This window comes from Canis lupus, chromosome 24, assembly GCF_003254725.2.
Source record: "Canis lupus dingo isolate Sandy chromosome 24, ASM325472v2, whole genome shotgun sequence".
Classification (NCBI taxonomy): Eukaryota; Metazoa; Chordata; class Mammalia; order Carnivora; family Canidae; genus Canis; species Canis lupus.
This window is the reverse complement of record NC_064266.1, coordinates 23,252,292-23,272,500: the sequence shown is the minus strand read 5'-3', so window position 1 is coordinate 23,272,500 and position 20,209 is coordinate 23,252,292. Positions and strand designations below refer to the sequence as shown.

Here is a 20,209-nt window from a genome sequence, read left to right as displayed (position 1 = left end):
CATACATCTTATGCATTTTTGTGCCTCCGTGTTCAGCATGGCACGTTAAATAAATGTTACCTGAATGATGACTGATATTGGTAAGCAGAAACACATCTAGAACCCAGGATGCCTTGTCTAAGGTTCTTATTATAACCAAAGAGAAAGTAAACTAAACCTCATAGATTTGACTCCTCTTAATTTCTCCTCTCTTCAATTCCCCTACTCTCTAGCAAGACACAACTTTCCATTCTGGAGAGTCTTTAGACCTTTGTACACACTGGTCTCCTGGCCTTAAACACTCTTCATCTGCTTCTTTGTTAATTCCTATTCACCCCTCAGATTTGGAGGCCTTTCTAATCTAATACTTGGTCAGGTATTCCCTCTCCTCCCAGGACTATTTTTCACAGAATCCTGGCACATAGATATGTCAAAAATATCTGCTGAAGGTAAATACTTGAATGAATGAAACAGTGGATCTAGAAATTCAAAGGTGATGCAGGGAAAGATTCCTGGCCAGGAAGTCAGGAAGCCTAACTGACTGTAACTCTAGCTCTACCACTACTGTGCTCAGTGATCTTGGGCAAGCAAGACCCAGTCCTGCTTTGGGTTATCCATAAATGAGCTATTATCATCTATTAATCATCTCAAAAGGTCCTTTAGGCACTGACAGCATACAAGTCTTAGACTCATGCTTAGTCCTAGGGGTGAGGAACTTCAGAGGCCAACTCCATAATATGGGAAGCTCAACATCCCCACTCCACAAGCAGACTCTGCTGTCAGCAGCCTCCAAGCCCGTTGGTTTACTTAATTCCTCCTGATGAAGTGCCAAGAATAAATCGTAGGTGAGCAGCAGAGCATTTTAATGAGTCCAGAGCCTAATGAATCTTTTCCTTCCTGTGTCAATTAGAATTTCAAAGCTAGGATCCCCAAGGACCAATTTATTGGGAACAGAGAGAAGCCTTTTTGTTCAGCTGCTGCCTGAGCTACCTGCCCTGGCCTGCTATATCTGCTATGTAACAATCCTGCTTACTCATATATACCACCTAGAAGATAGAGACTATAGCCTGAGAGGCTCCTTCTTACCCAACATTTCTGGGGCCAGAACTTAAGGAAGGAAAGAAGGGATCCAGGGCATTGGGGATGGCAGGTAGGCAATCAGAGAATCAGAGAAGCCCTGACTTTAATGCCACCTCTTAAAGATACTGGTCTTAACAGAGCTAATCATTAAGATCAACTTGCCATTTGCTCAGTTAGTATTAGGTATTAAGTGACCCTTATTTACCTAAGGAATTCTGAATCCTCAAACAACTCCAAAACAGGGGGTTGGGCTGGGCAGACAGAGATTTGAACTCACATCTATGTGATTCCACAGACTGGGCTCTATCAAACCATAGCAGTCTTTTACAAGGGCTTACACAAGGTCAGTGGGTAATGTCATGAATGGCAGAAACGGTCTGTGGGCAGTCAGTCACAGCCATGTTGGGACACTTGCCACCAACACAAGCAAGTGTGGCTAGGTACTGCTGGTCTTCTCATCCAATGCGGCTGGCAGAACTCTCCAAGCAGAGTCACCATCAACACTGCACACCAATGCTTCGATCCTAGAAATCTTTTGAGGGCAGCCTGGGTGGCTCAGCGGTTTAGGGCTGCCTACGGCCCAGGGCGTGATCCTGGAGACCCGGGATGGAGTCCTACGTCAGGCTCCCTGCATGGAGCCTGCTTCTCCCTCTGCCTGTGTCTGCCTCTCTGTGTCTCTCATGAATAAATAAATAAAAATCTTAAAAAAAAAAAAAAAAAGAACTCTTTTGATTGATTTGGTTTGAGAGGAGTGCCAATCCCTGATCTAATGGCTCCTAGGCATCCAGTAGTGCCATGCCTCCCCATCTGGTCCTCTCTAAGTCCTACAGGGCCAGCCCAGTTACTACTGCTCAGTTAGCCATCAACACAGGCACATTTTCCAAGGTGAGCAGGTAAGCATGTCAGGTTTCCAAATGGTTACAGGATGAAATCTTAGGGCTCTGGTGGGAAAAACACTTAAGAGCAAGGTCAAGAGTCTTGTCCAGGTTTACACAACTAGAAAACAGCAACACTAGAACGTAGGTATACACTGAGTCCTAACCTGACATCTATACACACAAAAAGAAAATAGAAAAAATGGCATTAATGCCTTCTACATTTTTTTAATTTTGAGAATTATAGATTAATATGCTGTAATTATTTTGTAAAAGCACTTAGCGCGCGCGCACACACACACACACACACACACACACACACACACACACACAAAGCACTTAGCACAGAGCCTGGCACATAGAAAAAAACCCTAAGCGTTAGCTATTAGATAATTAGAAAAAAGGGAGGGCATCCAGGATGGACCATAAAGTTTCTCTTTATACAATCCTTGAGGTGTACATATAATACTGTAAATAATCTTTCCAATGGCTCCATTAAGCAGGTATTAACATCCTCATTTTATAAGTAAGAAAACTGCTCTCAAGGGTCAAGTAACTTGTCCAAGACTACTTTGTCCCAGTATGTGCCAAAGCCAGGATTCAAATCCAGATATATTCAACTCTAAACCCTATGTTCTTTCCACAGTGCTTCTCTGAATATAAGACTGGGGCTGGACTTCAGAGACAAGCTTGGATATAGACTGGAGGATAAAAGCAGGATGCTCATTCAAGCGTGGGGATATCATGAACATGGGTACAGAATTTAGCAACATGCTGTCTTTGAAAAGTGTGGTAGTTCAAAGGCAATGACCAGAACAGTTAATTCACAAGACAAAGGCCAAGTAAATAGCTAAGGTAAGGGCACACAGCAGAGAGCCATTAAATGCTAGCTGTTCTTGCCACATACATGAGTCACAACTTGATTCCCTGTAGTTGGACTCTAAGAAAGGGAGGCAGCATGCATAAAGTAAAGAGCAAGAGACTGGGTAGCAAAGGAAAATCAAGCTCTGCCACTAACCAGATTGCTTGGCTTTAGGCAAATCACTGGTCTTCTCTGGGTTTCTAATATCAGGGGTTAAAACAAAAGGATGTCCAAGGACCTCTGTAACTCTGACCTTCCAGGAATCAAGCTATTACCAGGTCATGTGTGCAGAGGTGGGTCTGAGAAATGCTAATTATGCAATGAAGAAAAGTAGCCTGAAATGGAACACCACAATGGTGTGACAGGAGCCACAGGCACATGAGGAGGGAAAGAGAGCTAAATGAGGGAGAGGAGAAGGAGATTAAATGAGATTCAAGTTCATCTTGGGTCAAAGCAGAGACGCAAAGGCAGGGAAGCTGAACCAGGATGGTAGCAATCCTGGCCTTGTTGCTAACTTGCTGTATGGCCCTGGCTATTGATTAGTCAGCCTCATTTTCTCACTGGCCAAATGGACCTCAGGGCCCTTTATGTTCTGGCCTGAGCTGTTCTCTCTCCAACCAGATTTCCTGCTTCTTCCCCCCTCAGGGTGCCAGCCAAACTGTCTGCCTTCTAATTTTTCTACAAACAAGCCCTTGCCTTAAGGACTTTACATTTGTTCTTCTATCAGCTAAAAATGATCTTCCTTCAAAAAGGGCTTCCCCAGCCATTTTTTTAACCCTTTACTCTTGCTTTTCTTCATAACACATACAAAATTACAAAAAAAAAAAAAAAAAAAAAAAACCTAATGATTTTATTCATTCTGTTTCCCCCACTACAACAAGTTCCACAAAGGCAGTTTGTTTTGTTCACTACCATATCCCAGCTCTAAGAGTATTATCAGGAATTTGCTGAATAGAGAACTGAATGGATGGATGAACTACTGGTCCCAAAAGTCCATTCCAATTCTGGCATGCTATGATTAACATATGGGCTTGTGGAACTGGAGAACATCTCAGAAGTTCAAGGCCGAGTAAGCTTAGGTCTAACCTGTCCTTCTGGCTCCATTTTTTTAACATTTGCTTTGCCTCAGTGGATCTTCACAAATGATCTCCAAATGTAATACACACACCCTAACACACAGCTACACACATGCACTCACAGACAAATACACAGCACTTAATTCAAAGACAATTATCACATGCTATGTATAAAACACAACATATACACAGTATTTCCTTAACCTGGAATATCAGACCTTACAGAGTTTAGCCAACTTACTGTTAACTTTAACCCTAACCACACTCCACTCCTGAAATCCTATACTCTGGCCATCCTGGGCTGTTTACCCTTCTCTGAGACATACATGAAAGCTTCTGTATCTTTGTCCTCACCAGTCTCATTGCTTAGAAGCTGCAGAATCCCCTTCACAATTACCAAATACTTCTTTCCCAACGGTCAAATACCTCATCTTTGAAGTCCACCTCAAATATCACCTTCCTCGAAGCCTCCCTCATCTGTGAAGCAGTTAGCACCCCCCTCCTCCAAAGTACACCACAGTAAGACCTGTGCAATTATATGCTTCTACTATAGAGACCATCACTGTAGTCTACTTACTATACTTGCCAGTCCTCTTTAATCGACTATAGGCTCCAAAAACCTTGACCATGTTGTTTGCCTTCTCCGTATCCCTCAGGACGTAGATCCCTGTGCCTGCCCAAAATGTCTACTGGATTGGGTGTTCCCGTGGCATCACAACTAAGCACACTTCCTAAGCTTTGGCAGACTCGATCAGGTAGTTCTCCCTTTATACTGGCCAAAGTTGGTTTTCCTACTATCTTTACCCACTAGTAAACTCCTTTGGAACAAAGAGCCTGAGAAAGAAGGGGATAGAGAAGTGGCTGGAAAGGAAGGGAAGAAACAGTCTTTGCAGAGCTTAGAATGTCATCCTAAGGAGATTGGATTTATTCTACTAGAGGTTTTATGAGTGGGAAGTGATAGGAATAAGAAATGTATTTTAAAAACCTATGGAGAGAAAAAGGAGGTTATACTTCAGGGGCAAAGACTAGAAGTGGAAAGAGGAGTTAATTGACAACTATAATGAGAGAGGATTAAGATTTGGCCTTTAGTAGTAGCAATGAGAAGTGGGCAACATTACATGTTCAGAGACAAAACCACATAATGAAAGCAGTTACTTACTTCACCTGAATACAACTCTGTGCTCAAAACTAACTTCCTCCAGATGGAACTATGTAACCTCTCTGCATCCAAGATGGCCCTGAGGGAAACCAGAAGCAAGGAAAAAGCCTCCCTGACCAGGTGAAGAAGCAAATTTAGGATTAGCAAAGGCCAAGGTCCAAGCCAGTGAGTAGGGCTATAGGAGAGACCTCAAGATCTTGCTGATGGCTGCTATCACAAACTTCAGCAAGGAAATTGTGTCTGTGCCCTGAGCAGAAAGGTGCCTTGCTGGGTTTGGACAGCTCTAGCCTGCTTTAAATACAAGAGGCTGTGGTAGTTTTCAGTGGTGGGAAGTTAAGGAAAATTATCCAAAACTTAGAAATAAGGCAAAAGATGATTGTGTGATCTTTTAAAGTCACATTAGAACATTTTTAAATACATATCTGAGTCATCTGATACTTTTGGAGAATGGAATTTTTTTTAAAGATTTTATTTATTTATTCATGAGAGATACACAGAGAGAGAGAGAGAGAGAGAGGCAGGCAGAGACAGGCAGAGGGAGAAGCAGGCTCCATGCAGGGAGCCCAACGTGGGACTCGATCCCAGATCCCCAGGATCACACCCCAGGCTGAAGGTGGCGCTAAACCGCTGAGCCACCCGGGCTGCTCTGGAGAATGGAATTTTGTTTAACTTCCCATTCACAAATGGTTAGAGCCCAAATGTTCTGAAACTGCAAAGTTAGAGGTTAATGTGTAGAAAACAGAGAAGGTACACTTCTAAGCAGAGAAGATAATGCCGAAGTGTACGTTGTTCATTAGGACATTAATCAATTTTGAATCTAATTTAGAAATCTAATTTCAGCAATCCTTTTTTCCACTGACAACATGAAATTCAGTTTCTCAGCTATTCTCTTTCTGCTGGTTTCCACACTCACGAGTTAAACAAAACTTGACACTTGCTCACCATGTGTATGAGAATTATGCCCTGACAAAATACAAAAACCCATTACCTGGCTATCTCAAAAGAACCAGATGCAAGTAGGCAAGAAGCCTGGTATCTAGGTACAGGATGTTAGTCAAGAACAACAGGTGGTGGGCAGCCCGGGTGGCTCAGCGGTTTAGCACCACCTTCAGCCCAGGGCCTGGTCCTAGAGTCCTGTGTCGGGCTCCCTGCGTGGAGCCTGCTTCTCCTTCTACCTGTGTCTCTGCCTCTCTCTCTCTCTCTCTCTCTGTGGGTCTCTCATGAATAAATAAATAAAAATCTTAAAAAAAAAAAAAAAAAAAACAACAACAACAGGTGGCAGGTGGTCACTTATGAAATGACATAAAGCTCAGTGTAGTAGAAATGGCACCAGGCTGAGAATCAGGAAACTTGCTATTAATTATGTGACCCTGGGCATGTCACTTATTGCCCCTTGCTGGGCCTCAACTTCACAATTATAAAGAGTTCCCCTGTAAACTTGATGTCTGTTAGGTCTCTTCTCACTCTGACATCCTAAAATTCCATCAGTTTATGGCAAATGATCCTGGGGAAAATGCAGAGCCAAAAATATATCCTCTTATGCTATTTCTAAAAAATATATATTATTAAGAGGTAGTCTCATTAAGAAACTCTAGCAGTTGAGTAGCTTTGGGTGAAGAAGGCGACAAACAGCAAAGGACTCAGAAAAGGCAAAGATTAAGACTAATGATCTGCCCCTTTTGCAAATGCAGACTGAGTGGGGCCCAGGGCCAGGGGCAAAACTCTTTCGGGAAGGGCTTAGACTCACAGGCCTTATCAAGACTAAGGATTTGGATTCTAGCTTCTGGCTCTGCCACATAAAGGCAGGTGTGTTCAATTTCCTCATAGTAAGATCTCTGCAAGTAAAGTGCTTTGTAACTGAAAAGTTGTAAGTGAAAAGTTCTAGAACACTAGAACAATCTTATTCCTAAATCTTCTATGTCTCTTCTCCTGCCAGGTCCTCTGAAGGAGGCCTATTAAACTTGAGATGTACAGACCCTTTCTCTCCTTCCCTACATTTCAGAGTTGCTGTTACAAGTGCTTGAAATATTCCCCTCCTTCAATTCTAAAAATTACAACTACACTCTTTACAAGGGATTCAGTGTTCCATGCTGAGGATGGAAACGTGGCCTCTTGCTTAGTGCTTGGATTCTGGGCCATACACCTGGGTCTTGGAGAAGCTGGTTTGAAGCAAAGAAGAAACTCACGGGAAAATGGCCCTGAAAGTACAGAAGATATTCCCATTACGCTAAAGTCACTAAATGCCTGTTCCTGGGCCCTACTGAATAGTCTACCCTCAGGGAGAGCTGAAGCTAGAGAGGCAGTATGAGACTCAGGGAAGAGCTTACTATGGGATCTATGGGGTTAGGAGGACCGGAGTTCAAACCCAGCTCCTCCACAAACTTGACATGTGACTGCAAGCAAATTCATGTACTTCCCTGAGCCTCAGCTCTTCCCTTGGGGCTATTATAACTTAATGAATTACAAAGATTAAAGGACATAACCAATTTAAAGTACCTATCACAGTATCTGGCACATAGTAGACACCTCAATAAATAAACACCTCTTCCATCAAGAGTTAAAGGGCAAATAGCAAAAGACAATGAATGTGATTCGCATGTCAGGTAGGGAGGACTTGGGGACAAACCACAGTCAGCAGCAGATCAGAGCTGCAAGTTGCTCAGAATGGGAATGGGCTGATTTGGAGAGTCTGATGTGCTATTCTAAGAGCATCTGGATCCTGTACCAGCCAAAGCAAATCAAAGAGAAGTGCTTATGGAGCTCTTGTTTCTAAAACAAGTGCAGGCTGTGTTATTGACACACGCCACAGGGGAACTGAGAAGGCTGTTGGCGAATGTGTTAAGAAAGCTGACATGCTTTCAAGTTCTAATCTCTGCTACAACATATACATGGGTACAACTGACCTTGGCTCTAGAGAAGAAAACTCTGAACGGAGTCACAAAAGACCTAGGTTCTGGTCTGAGTTCAACCCTGAGCAGGTGACTTTCTCTGTCCTCAGTTTTTTCTTTTCCCCTCTGAATAATGTAATTCTCTATGTGCCTTCTACTCTACTGTCACTCTCTCATCATTTTCAGATAATGATACTATGGCTCTGGAAGATTAAATAAACTAGTACTGGTAGGAAATTGAATTCAAAGTCTGCTGCATTTCTCAACTCGAAAATGTAGGATTCTGGGATCCCTGGGTGGCGCAGTGGTTTGGCGCCTGCCTTTGGCCCAGGGCGCGATCCTGGAGACCCAGGATCGAATCCCATGTCGGGCTCCAGATGCATGGAGCCTGCTTCTCCCTCTGCCTATGTCTCTGCCTCTCTCTCCATGTGTGACTATCATAAATAAATAAAAATTAAAAAAAAAAAAATGTATGATTCTTAGTGACCTGAAATTGTGGTTTCAAGAGCATTCTAAATACTCTAGGGCTAGACAAAGCCTGGCTTGTTAAGCCTCTGCATATAAATGAAATCGTCAACACCAAGGAGAGCTAGAACAAAGTGAACAATGAAATTTTAGAGAGCCCTAAAGAAGTCCTTGGAGAATAGATCACCTAATTTGTTTTATAGACAGGGTATGAAGACTGCAAAAAGAGAAAGAGCTTGCTTGATTGGGAACACTCAGAAAAAGTTAGGTAACAGAGCACAAATTGGTTCCTATGCCTCATGGTCTCTCTCATACTAGTTATCTACTCAGTCTCCAATCTTCTGGGCCATTCTGATCCACTCTTTGATATTTCTTTTCCAAATGCTGGGTGACAAGCAGGTCACTGCCCCTGCAGCAGACTCCCAGACACTTCCAACACCTGCTCATTGTAGATAATGGCTCTTTCTCTGTAATATCTTTGCTCAGCCTTGAGCAGAACTGAAACTGAAGTTTCTTTGACCCTTCTTGACTTTTTGTTTCATCCTGACTCCCTGATGCCTTTGAACCACAGACCACTGTACCTTTAGAGGCAAAGAACTATAAGGGACATCAGCAATTATAGGTCAACTTTCTACCTCACTGCTTCTTTTTTCAAGCAGAAGAAACTGAGGACCAGAGATTAAATGCATTCCCAAGGTTGAGTTAGTAAAACAGAGTTAAGAGCCTGGGTTGGGATATTCACCTTCTATTATAATCTGACACTGAACACATGGTATCAGAATTTATTTCAATCACTAGTGACCAAACACCAATCCAGGCCAGGCATGTTTTTCATCATCTATTAGCACCACAATAACCATACAGGCATTTTTGTTTCTCATTTTGCAGATGAGGAAACTACAACTCAGAGGTACACAGAAAAGGTGTAGTCAATTAAACTTCCAAAAACCGGTAACTTCTGTCTATTGCCCTAAGCACTAAGTGCAGTAACTCTTGACATGTTATTCTAATTGGGAAAATGGGGCAGGGGGAGGCAATGAGGGAAGAAGAACAGAGAAGATTCAGCCAATACAAAAATGACAATTCAAAAGAAGTGTTTTCTGCTTTTGTGTTAACATGGGGCTTTTGTAGGATAGTTTTATTAGTTTTCTGCATATCTGCCCCATTAAATCCTAAAGTCCCCTCAATCCATGTCCTTTTCACCTCAGGGTTCTAGCACCACAACTGCTAACAGATCTTGGTTTCCTGATCTACTGTTTCCCAGTTTCACAGCTTGGATTTTTTTTTATCTCTTGGCCTAAGTCTCAGGCTCAGGAGCCTGCCTCTCCACCACATTCTTAGAACTGTCCTCTAGCTAATCCGACCTATAGGACCTGTCAGTCCCCCTTCTGTCTGGCCTGCTGCTCCAGTGGGACAGAAAGATCCTCTTTAGTTTTAATGAAAACTGGGGAAGGATGGAGACACAGAGCCCAATATAACCCGGAGCCCTTTACACACTATTCCTACCCCCCAAGTAAGCAAGATCTTATTGCTTTCTTGTGACAGCAACCTTCAAGAAAGCCAGCTGTTTCTAGAACCAAAGTAATAGAATGTGGGCAAAATTCCTAGATGGGGAAAGAACAGGGACAGCTGCTTCTTTTATGAATTGCTCTGGCGGCCTCCCTCAGATTTTCTCCACAGAATTCTCTAGGAGCCATCTGATTATTACACTGGTAAACTAGGAACCTCCTGCCTTACTAAGTTACAATATCCACTGCGGTCATTCATCCCACACCTTGAAGGATAATAATGCACTGCTACTGCCCCTGGACCTTCTCAGACTCTGTCCCTGGTCCATACCACCACAACTACTAACAATAATAGTCCCTTTCACTTGAACAGTATCTAACAGTTTTATACAGCACTTATTTGACATGTGCTGGATGGTAGACAGTGTTATTCTTTGTTTATAGATGAAGGAAATAAAGGCTACCAACAAGCCCAGGCATTGCTTAGAGCTTTTCCACCTCAATGTTACCTAAGGGATCTGGATTTAAGGCTTATTTTTGTTAACAGAATTAAATTTCTCTTTAGAATCTCAGTCATTATTAGCCAATAGAGGTATTCTGCAAGGTCTCGAAAGCCATCTTGAACCTTTGAAGTCTGTGAGGTGGGCAGCTATCCCCACCAGCTCTGTGTATCAGGCAAAAATCTCCTCAGCACTCTGAGGAACTCTTGACTTTCCAGGTCTGTCATCTGACCTCCTGCCACACCACCCTCATCTCCTAAGTGAAAAAGTTCAGGCCTGACCCAAATCCTGGCTTGGGACAGGCAGGATCAAGGCTGCCCAGCACTATGGGTCTAGCCCTGGCCCCCCTCCCCCCCCTCAGCTGGTAACACATACAATGCAGACAACTTGTCTACCCCACTGTTCCTGAGTTAGGCCCTCTCTGAAGCATCACATAATTCTGCAGAGACTACCACATCAGGGGCACACTGACAGCCCACACATCACTCAAGCCTGAAGACTTTTCATTTGGGATGCAAAGCCAATTTAAAACAAAACAAAACAAAACAAAACAAAACAAAACAAAACAAAACAAAACTAGGGATCCCTGGGTGGCTCAGCGGTTTAGCGCCTGCCTTCGGCCCATGGTGTGATCCTGGAGACCTGGGATCGAGTCCCATGTCAGCCTCTCTGCATGGAGCATGCTTCTCCCTCTGCCTGTGTCTCTGCCTCTCTCTCTCTCTCTCTCTGTGTCTCTCATGAATAAATAAACAACAAAAAGAAACTTAAAAAAACAAAAACAACCCAAGTCTTAAGAAACTAGAAAAAGAAGAGCAAATTAGCCCTTACGAAAGTTAGAAAATAAGAAAGACGATACGAAGAAATCAATGGAATAGAAAATGCAACCAAAAGTTGGTTCTTTAAAAACATCAACATAATTGGCAAACACATAACAAGACTGACCAAGAAAAAAAAGAAATTGCCAAAAGCAGGATTTAAAAAGGGGTTATCATTACTGATCTAATAGAAGTTAAAGGGATTATAAAGGAATACCATGAACAATTTTTATTGTTTATTTATTTATTGAGAGGGAAACCATGAACAATCTTAAACCAAGAAGTTAGTCAATCTAGGGGTCCCTGGGTAGCTCAGCGGTTTAGCACCGGCCTTTGGCCCAGGGCATGATCCTGAAGTCCCAGGATCAAGTCCCACGTCGGGTTCCCAGCATGGAGCCTGCTTCTCCCTCCTCCTGTGTCTCTGCCTCTCTCTATGTCTATCATAAATAAATAAATAAATAAATAAATAAATAAATAAATAAATAAATAAATAAATAAGTAAATAAATAAATCTTTAAAGAAAAGTCAATCTAGATGAAAACATTTCAAGAAAGGCACAATTATCAAATATGACTGAAAAAGAAACAAAATCTGGCAGATGCTCAAGTGGTTGAGCATCTGCCTTTGGCTCAGGTTGTGATCCCAAGGTCCTGGGACTGAGTTCCGCATCAGGCTCTGCACAGGGAGCCTGCTTCTCCCTCCGTGTCTCTGCCTCTGTCTCTATCTTTCGAGGAGGGGGAGGGGGGAGGGGGAGGGGGGAGGGGGAGGGGGGAGGGGGGGAGAGGGGGAGGGGGGAGAGGGGGAGGGGGGAGAGGGAGAGGAAGAGGAAGAGGAAGAGGAAGAGGAAGAGGAAAAGGAAAAGGAAAAGGAAAAGGAAAAGGAAAAGGAACAAACCTGAGTAGACCTACAAGAAGCAAAAAACAAAGAACAAAATTAAATTAGTAATGAAAAATCTTCCCAAAGAGTAAAGCCTCTGGTAAAGGCTGGCCTCCCTGGTAAATTCTATCACACAATCAAAAAGAAAATAATACAACCTTCACAAATTTTTTCAGAAAACAAAGGACGGGGAAACACTCTCCAACTCAATCTATAATGCCAGTATTACTATGATACCAAAACCAAACACATTCCAAGAAAAACAACAACACAATCAATATGTCTCATGAATACAGATGCAAAAATCTTCAACGAAATAGCAACACAAATCCAACACCATTTAAAAAGGATCATAACTGAACTCCAATAAAAATAAAAAAAGAAAAGAGCAAAATAAATAAATAAATAAATAATACTTTTATAAGAAAAAAATAAAACAAAAAGATCATATACCCTGGCAAAGTGGGATTTTTCTCTGGAATACAAGGTTGGTTTGATATCCAAAAATCAACTGATGTAATGCCATGTTATGAACAAGGAACAAAAAATACGGAATCTACAAAATCCAACACCTATCCATAGTAAAACCTCTCAGTAAATTAAGAATAGAAGGGAACTTAGCCTGATAAAAATCATCTATAAAAAACTCTACAGCCAATACCATACTTAATGTGAAAGACAGAACACTTTCTTCCTAAAATTGGGAACAAGGTAAGAGTGTCTGCTCTCACCAATTCTATTCAACCTTGTGCAGGAGGTCTTATCTGATACAATTAGGCAGAGGGATTTTTTTTTTTTTTTTTTTACTGGGTGTCAGATTACATCATTCCTCTAAACACAATCCAATGGCTTCCTATTTCACTCAGAATAAAGCCCTGCATGTTCTGGGTCCCTGTCTATCCTTATGACTTCTCCATACTCCATTTTCCCTCTTGATTACTCCACTTGCAGCCACTTGGCTTCCTTTTGCTCCTCAAACACAATAAGCTTGCTATAGTTTCAGGTTCTCTGAATTTGCTGAATTCTATGCCTGGAATGTTATTCCCCCAAGATATACACAGAGCTCACTACTTTAGTTCCTATGTATTTTTGCACAGATTTACTTTCTCACAGAGGCCTTTTTTCATCACAAAGAACCTCTCTGTTCCCTTATCCTGTTTTATTTTTCTTCATACATATTCATTTGTTTATCTGTTTTCCTCTACCAGAATGTAAACTACAAAAGAGCAAAATTTTTTTTCAAGATTTTACTTATTCATGAGAGACAGAAAGAGAGAAAGAGAGGCAGAGACACAGGGAGGGGGAGAAGCAGGCTCCGTGCAGGGAGCCCGACGTGGGACTCAATCTCGGGTCTCCAGGATCACGCCCTGGGCTGAAGGCGGCACTAAACCACTGAGCCACCCAGGCTGCCCAAAGTAGTTTCTTCATTGCTATATTTCAAAGCTGTATCTGGCACAGAGCTGATACTCAATAAAAACTCACTGTATCAATGTCTTAAAAAATAAAGTTTTATATAGGAGAACGAATAAAAAGAAGGCATAGGGAAACCACTGGCTGAAGAGGCTGAGAAAGACCAGTTTAGGTCACAGGGAAAGAGCCAAAATAGGATAATAGAAAAAACTTAGTTGTCTAAAGCTGGATTCTTCTGGGTTCTAAGCTTAGCTCTTCCTCACTGTTTGTCTCTCTTGAAGCCTCAGTAATTTCTAAAATGAGAATATCACCACCTACCTCCCAAGCTGCTATGAAAATAAAACCAACTTATACAGAGCATTCAGTATAGCATCTGATAATATAGTAGACATGATAAATAATTTAGTGTTTTCTGATACCTCTGGCCTCAAGAGGAACTTAGAACTACCTTAAAAATTAGCAACTCTGCTTCACTGAAGCACACATAGGTCTGTAGGACTGCTGCCCCTAAACTGAAGGCCTCCATACTTGTTTTCTCTTTCTATTCTTTCATCCTTCCCTTACTATTAGCTTTCAGCTCTCACCTCTAGCTGCTAATACAGCAGCTCCTCCTCCCTTTTTGATATGCTTTTTGAATCTTATGCGAGTTTAGAAACTAGATTGCTAAACCTATTACAACATATAAAAATAGAGATAAATTAGTGCTGTGCAAAGGCTTAAGAATGACAATGCTTCGCCTCCTTTTTAGTTCAAATTTGTCTTTAGTAGAAACTTGAATATGTTAAATAGACACTACATGGAATCATTCATATTTTGAAACAATCAATAATGGAACTTCTTCACAAGGCACTGGTACAAAAAGAGTAAGGTCCGAACTTGGCACCCAGGCCACAGGAAAGCCAGCAACTACAGAACTTAGGTTAACCAGACAAAAAGAGATGACAGAAAGAGCTGGAGATTCAGAGTAGGATGGAAGATTGGCTAATGTGGATTCCAAGAACACCAGGTTGGGGAGAGACCCCTCTGTACACACTCAGGCAGAGAGAAGAACAAAATGTCCAGTTACAGAATGTGAAGAAAGTGGCCTATATCACTGGCCAATGGCAAAAGAGATATGGTGGGAAAACTGGATGACCATGGCCTCTGACAAGATTATGAGGCTATAGCATAAATGCCTTTTCCACTAGTAGTTGGAGGTAAGGGGTGGGGATGGGCAGGGTACTTAAAGCCAGAATAGGAACAGCCTTCCTTTTCTGAGCAAGACAGTAGGAAACAAGGCAACATCTATGTGGAATTAGTGAGTGAAAACACATGCTGGGGATGGGTCCTTGAAAAGTGCTTTAATATCTGTGCTAGCAGTGGCCTTGAAGCCAGGCTGTGTGAGTGCATTTAAAACTGCACTCTGCAGCCCACCTGCTGCAAATCATGCTGCTGATGCTGCGGCTAGGTCTCTGTACTTTGGAAAATCCCTTCCCTTGTGGAAAGATTGAGCTTTAGGTAGAATCTACACAAGAAGAGGAAGAGAAGAGCATGGGAAAAGATTTACAACACAAATATCCAAAGGAAAACCTTCTCTTTTCCCTTTGGGGAGTGGAATGCCAAATAGGTCAGGGACTGAGGTGCCAGGGTACTTATGTTCTCTTCTCACTTTCTCTCATTCAGTCATGCTGCTTTACAATTCAAAAATATCCAACTTGCATTTCTCATTTGATTTCCTACAACATCCTGCAGACTGGCATACACACATTAGATATGTAGGGGTGCAAGGAAGCACTCCGATTTTACAAGTAGGGGAAGGGAGATTGTCCAAGGACAAATGCTGAGAGAGAGTTAATAACCCAGGTTTCCCAACCCCAATCCAGTTGTCCAGGTCCCTATCTCTGCTGGCCAAGTCTTTATACAGTATCTCACGTGTTACAGGTGCTTTCTTCTTCTAGTTATATTGAGCCTAGGCCTCTAACTACTAGAAGATCCTATCTTTTAGGCTCTTGGCTCCCTCACTAGAAATGCCACTGCCTCAGAAGGAATCCCAACTCCTACCTGCTGGGCCCTCAAATAACTAGATCTCCCTTCCTGAATCCCTAAGGAGGTCTGTCTTCCTGAACTTCATTTTACAAAAATCAGGATTCCAGAGAAATTAACAAGGAAAGCCTGCCAAGTCAGGGAGAACAATGGTATTTACAATTAGACTGAGGAGGTTCTAATATCAGCTTTATAGATTCTCAGATGTGAACCCCAGGCAAATTATTTCAGCTTCCAGAGCCTCAATTCCCTCAGTCATAAAATGGAGTTTTGTCTGGATTAAATGAGACACATAACACCACTAGTTCTTTTATATATATATATATATATATATATATATATATATATATATATATATTTTTTTTTTTTTTTAAGATTTATTACAGAGCACACATGAGTGAGCGAGTGAGCAAGCAGGAGTAGAGGGAGAAGGAGAAGCAAACTCCCTGCTGAGCAGAAAGCCTGATACAGGGTTTAATCCCAGGACTCTGAGATCATGACTTGAGCTGAAGGCAAAATGCTTAACCAACTATGCCACCCAGGCGCCCCACACAATTGGTTCTTAATGTGTTGATTTCCCTTCTTGTCTCACCATCTGTGGTTTTCCCTCTAGGCTTCCCCTGACTTTCTCTAACACAGCCCCAACTCTTTTACTCATCCTCACCACCATTCATAATCACATTTTCCAGGACTGATAAAACTAGCTTCTGAAGCTGACCTATGGACTTGGTAGGTCACAGTCAAGACTGAAATCTGGAAAGTTTCTAAGGGCTACGAGGAGAATGGGTTTAGCTGCCAGGTTCAAGATAACCTCCAAGACAAAGCAGCTAACAGAAGCCAAAAGGAACTAAGCTTGCTTTTGCCTTATTCACCACAAATGATCCCAAACCATTTTACAACAGTTCTAAGAAAACCAGGTTCAATTCTCCTCCCAGTACAGAAAGCTGCCTATGCCAATTTCTCAGACATGGAGTAGGAGAATAACTGTCCATAAGTTAGTTACCTGTACTAAAGATAAAAATAAGCCCCAAACTAATTACCCTGATCTTGGCCCAAGCTTGCCCAGGGTTTACCCAAGACCCTCACTCACCAATACCAAGGCTGAGCTCAGCCTGCAATTAACTCTTCTGGGTTACAGGGTCAGCACCAGGTGCCTCTGCGAACAGGGCTCACCTAAAACAGAGGGAAGTCAGTCAGTGTCCTGCTCAGAACAGGCATAAACTTAGGTCAGTACAGGCATCCCAAGTTCCTGCTCTCACATGTCCTGCATCTTTGCAAAAGATAGGTTAATAATTAAACACATTATTTCAGGTTATGCTAAGTGTCTTAAAGAAAATAAACCAGAGTAAAGGAGGAAAGAATGACGAGTGAGAATGAGGCCTATTTTAGATAAAATGATCAAGGAAACTTCTCCAAGGGCTGACCACCAGAAAGAGACCTGAATGAAGTGAAGAAGTAAGATCTGCAAAGATCTGAAGGAAGACTTTCAGAAAGAGAGAATACCAATTGCAGCAATAATAGGCAAGAAAAAGCTTGTTATGCTTAAAGGAACAAGAAAGTCAATATAACTAGAATGTAGTGATGGAAAGAATGAGATACTAAATATATATGGAGAAAATAATTATGCTCCCTATTTTATATGTGAGAAAACAGAGGCTCAGAGTTAGATGACTTGCCCAAGGTCAAAGTACATCAGTGGCAGAACTAGGAATGGAGGGGCACCTGGCTGGCTCAGTCAGTAGAGCCTGCAACTATTGATTTAAGGGTCAAGAGTTCAAGCTCCACATTGATGTAGAAACCTTAAAGAAAAAAAAAAAAAAACTGGGAATGGAATTCAGGTCATCTAGACAACTCTCTATATCAATCTTGGGCCAGGTTCCTCCAGGCTTAGATAACCTGGACCCCAGCTGGGACAAATTTTCAAGCACTCTAAAACTGGTTTCAGGTTTCTTTACTTATCCCCTCCGCTGCTGGTGAGGATGGTTGAAGAACAGAGAAATAGCTGTATTTACCTGGAATGTGGAATAGAGAGGACTCCAGGGTTAAGGAGAACAGTAGCTCATGCCAAGCAACGTTGTAAACCCTTTATCTGCATTAACTCTTTAATCTGTACAACAATCTTATAAGGTTGCTGTGTTATTTCCCCATTTTTACTATTAGGGAAATTGAGGCACAGTTAAGTAAATTTGCCCAAGTCACACAGCTAACAGAAGGTAGAGCTAAGACTTGAACCAGGGAGTCCAACCTCCAAGGCTTGCCCTGCCCTCTTAACCATATCGTACAATACCAACTTCGGGGCAGGGGCGGGTGATGGACAGTAAACATTCTCTAGTCCTACCCAATATGGCTCAGAGCCTCATTTATACCCAGCCTGAAATTTATTCCATTTACTTGCAGAGTTCAGGATTCTTACTGAATACCAGGTGAATGACTCTTGAGTCCTTCACTCAGTTGGTTCCAGATGTTTCTCCAATTTCTAGCTACTATGATCAGAAAGCAATGATAACCACAACAACAGCCATTTAACAGCTACTATCACGGAATGTACACTTTGAAACAGACTAGGTACCAGGCTAAGAATCTTACATGACTATCTTACTTCAGACAGAGTGACAGTTGTTTTAAGACATGGGTAAGGGGGTCTCTGGGGGCTCCCGGCCTGGAAGCAAAGCAGCAAATACATGGAACTGAAGGATCTCTATAGGCCTGGGTCAAAGGACAAAGATAGTAGGAGGTGCACAGTAAGGGGAATGGACTATTAGCACCTCCAAATCAAAATGTCACCAAACTGAACTCATCTCCTAGTTTTCAGCCTCCATAGTTCAACAAATGGTATAATCGTTCTTCTATAGGCACTGACTCTCAATGTTCATCATGCCCATTTTCATTTGTACATATTCAAATCTGTCTTAGTCTTCAAGGCCTAGTAAATCTATGAAGTTATCCTGAACCCCTTCTTACCACTATCATATTCATTCTTGAATCATCTCTGTGACTACACTTGGCTCTGACCTCATCATCAGCTAAAGCCTCAAAACCAGTTCCTCTGTTCTCTCTTCCTTGTAAAGATTCCTGCTGGTGCCGGAGAATGAAGACCTAGTTGGTTAAAGATTTATTTTCATTTCTGCTATTCTTACCTTACTCAGGATCTATTACCTAACAAAAGACTTGGGTCTAATTTGAGCATCAGATTTCTACAAAATGGAGATCCAACCCCCATCCTGATTATAGGACAGGGATTTTGTGAGAATCATTGCAGTAACAGAAGAGGAGGTAGGGGAAGAGTTAGGATGGGAGATTCCAGGCCAGATCTCTAATAGCTCTTTCTTTCACTACAGAACACTGAGCATATTTATAGAAGCCTTCTAACCAATCCATCAAAAAATACTTTCTGGGCCTGGTTGGTCATGGTCACAGCTCTAAGTTAGGGATTATAGATGACACAGGGATGAGTGAGAACAGTTCTTATCCTTGCATTCCAGGGTGGGACTATGTGAAATTCCTGCAAAGGATTACTAATAATATCAGGCAGGACCCAACAGTACAAAGAGTGCTCCATGTATCGTAAAAACGGAGAAAGAGGGCAGCCCTGGTGGCGCAGCGGTTTAGCACTGCCTGCAGCCCAGGGCATGATCCTGGAGGCCCTGGATCGAGTCCCACGTCAGGCTCTCTGTATGATGCCTGCTTCTCCCTCTGCCTGTGTCTCTGCCTCTCTCTCTGTTCTATGAATAAATAAAATCTCTAAAAAAAAAAAAAAAAAAAAACACGGAGAAAGAAATCAGGCTGACTGGAGATGGCCTCAGTTTCACAGAAGCAAGGACTTTCGCCAAGCCTTGATGCAGAATGATAGAAAGATACATGCTAATATGCATCAGGCTTTGGGCTAGGTGTTACGAAGCTGACCCTCATAATACCCTGTGAAGAGATGATGTCATGCCCATTTTATATCCAAGGGAACTGAATACTGGAAAGGTTAAGAGTACCATTTAAGGTCAAACAGCTAGTAGGTAGCAGAACTAGAATGTGAACCCAGGCCTACTTTACTTTACTCCAAAGCCTATATATGTTTGCTTACTTCATGATTTAGAGGCCCAGATAAACTCTAAAGTTGTTTCTACCTGAAAAATCCAGTGATTTGGGGCTGAAAGAACCCGAGAGACTCTTGATCTCAGAGTTGTGAACTTGAGCCCCATGTTGACTATAGAGATTACTTAAAACTTTTTTTTAATCCAATGATTTGAATGGGGGAGTATGGGAGAAGATACACTTCTACTATGTCTTCCCCATAAGACTATTATTTTATTGGCAGATTTAGGGTCTTATTAACTGGAATCACCTAAGTATCTGACACATAGTCTGGCAGGTTATACTTAGGAGACACTATATATGAGTAAATGAACGAATGAATAAGCCTCTTCTCCAAGAACCTTTGTTCTGAGGTCTAGAAGTAAGGTCCAAAATCTCTAGCTCCCATGTTATGACTCTCGGCCCCATTATCTTTAATCCCAGCTATCTACTAATCTGCTGTCTGAAGATTCCCTTTTCTTGTTCTTGTTTTCAGGAGTTACGGAGAGGTGAGGAGAGAAAAGAATAAGAAGGGAAGCTGGGCAGGAAGAGAAAATAGAGGGAGAGGAAAGGGTAAAAGGAGAGAAGTTAGGAAGGAGGCAAAAAGGAAGGAACTGTCTGAGGCCCAG

General features: G+C 42.1%; 1 protein-coding gene across 9 annotated transcripts in view; it reads right to left on the bottom strand.

Annotated features, from left to right (window-relative positions):
- RALY (RALY heterogeneous nuclear ribonucleoprotein) overlaps positions 1 to 20,209 on the bottom strand; it is a 154,535-nt gene that overhangs the window by 30,758 nt on the left and 103,568 nt on the right. For 5 of the 9 annotated variants that reach the window (XM_049100539.1, XM_025469766.3, XM_025469770.3 and 2 more), the window contains exon 2: positions 16,606 to 16,688. The exons of the other annotated variants lie outside the window; for them this stretch is intronic. The gene's annotated coding sequence lies outside the window, so the exon portion shown is untranslated. The remainder of the gene's footprint in view (positions 1 to 16,605; positions 16,689 to 20,209) is intronic. 9 annotated transcript variants of the gene reach the window in all.